The 2180-nt window shown below is 26.1% G+C and overlaps 1 pseudogene; it reads left to right on the top strand.

Annotated features, from left to right (window-relative positions):
- Nucleotides 1-676: 676 nt before the first annotated feature.
- LOC145832520 (uncharacterized) lies at nt 677-1721 on the top strand (annotated as a pseudogene).
- The last annotated feature ends 459 nt before the right edge of the window (nt 1722-2180 follow it).

Here is a 2180-nt window from a genome sequence, read left to right as displayed (position 1 = left end):
TGATTAATTTGTATACATTTTTTATACTGTTTACATTTAAAATACAAAAGCATTATTTAGTTGTTTTACTTTCATACAGTCAGACTTTTTTTATTAAAATATTTACAGCTTTTAGAAAAAACTTTGAGACGCTTCACTGAGCACAAAAAGAAAAAGTTTCAAAAATAGTTTAAATTCTTATTCTTAATCATATTTCCGAAGTACTCTACGTTTTTTATAATTATATAAAGAATTAAGTGTTTGGGTGGATGTTATGTTAGTTTACTATTTAAAATTGTTTTAACAAAAAAATATCTAAATTTTTACACTTAACTTATTTATTTAAACGGTTATATTTTTAGCTGTTGATAATGCTTGAAATTTAAATTTATTTATAAAAAAAAAAATTTAACAAGGCACTTGAAAACATAATTTCAAAAATTTTAAATGAAACATATAAATGCAAACTAATACAGTTATTTTTATACGCTCTGTAAAGAACTTTATATCTGGCAAGATACACAACTAAAATAAAGTTGTTTAAATTTATAACTTAAGTTATTCAAAAATAATAATTATAGTATATAACATAGTCTAAATACTTTCATAATCAGGTAAGTTTTTTTTTACTTTACAATACTTGTGATTATATATCTTATCATTTTTTAAGAAATTAATAGCTAAAAAGAAATAAAGCATGTCACGGGCTAAACCGAAACCGGTGAAAACTAAGAAAACGCAACAAAAACCAACAAGGGCCAAGAAAACTCAACTTTGCAAAACTTGGATGAACTTGAACCAACTCCGCATGATTCCATCTGCCAGAAGACTTCAAAGGGAGCTGTTCGAAATAAATTTCGAGCCCTCCCCGTATTTCAAAGTAGCCACTATAGGTAGTTATAGCTTATAAGTATAAATAAAACAAAGCATTTAAAGTTTAGTCTTAAAACTTGGAGTATAGAAAGACCTTTTGGTAATCAAGCTAAGTTTTTAGATATTTTGTTATTAAATATAAAACATATCGTTTAATATTATAAAGTTGTAGTTTTAAAGTAACAAGGTATAATGAATATGTACAAGTATATCAATGAAAAAACAAAGCAAAATATGTCATTTATTTAATAGTAGATTAATAGAAACAAATATATATTGCTAAAAATAATAGCTTCAAGTCTTTTTTTATTGCTTCAATAACTTTTTGATAAAAATATTTAAGGAAACTCAATAAGCCATTGGATGGTAACATTGAAAGGACCGGCTTCTAGTGTGTATAAAGGTGGTGTGTTCAGAGTGGAATTCATTTTCAGCAGAAATTATCCGTACATTGCTCCTACTGTTAGGTTGGTAAATTAGTTGTTTGTTATTTTCAGTTTAATTTTATAACCTTAATATAATTTTTTTTATATTTACTCAAATACTTACTATCAAGTAGTTTGAGCGTTTTTTGTCAAAAAAAAAACTAAAATTAATATATTTTCATGTTTTTAATTTATAAAAACAGGTTTATAACCAAAATTTACCATTGCAATATAAACTCCGAAGGCATTATATGTTTGGAAATGCTGAAAGAAAACTGGACACCATCTTGCACTGTTGCAAAGATAGTTCTAGCCATTTTGTCCCTGATGGTCAGTTGCAATCCTAAGAACGCTATCATGCCAGAGATTGCGAAACAGTACTTGTGTGATCGCGAGCAGCATGATTACAGGGCAAAGTTGATGACAAAAGCTGAAGCTGTGTAGTTGAAACTGTTTTGTTATATGACATTAAAAAGTAGGATTTTTAAATTGTAATGCTTAGCTAATTTGTTTAGGAAAAGTATACGTGTGTCTTCATTTAGTTGTAGTTTAATACATTGTTACTTTTCATTGGTTGGTAATTAAAATTATAACATTTATTTTGCTGCAAAACCATAACTCTGATTTTCGATTAAAAATTAAAAAAACTTCGTGAAATTGTTCAATGAAAAGCTTAAAGTTGTTCGATATTTTGTTAAAAAAATGCTGTTAAAATATTTTATTAACCAGCCAATTAAGACATTGAAGTTAAATGTGATTTTGATTGTTTTATTTAAAATTTTATCGTTTATTTTCATGAAAAATACAGAAACGCCTTCTATAACCAAAGGTTTATAATAAACACTATTGCAGTTTTCTTATATCTTTCAATTATTAGCCTCTGACAATTAAAACGATTAACAA

Source organism: Thalia democratica, chromosome 3 (genome assembly GCF_965202585.1).
Source record: "Thalia democratica chromosome 3, ktThaDemo2.hap1.1, whole genome shotgun sequence".
Taxonomy (NCBI): domain Eukaryota; kingdom Metazoa; phylum Chordata; class Thaliacea; order Salpida; family Salpidae; genus Thalia; species Thalia democratica.
Note: the sequence above shows the minus strand (reverse complement) of the source record. Positions and strands in the feature narration are given on the sequence as shown.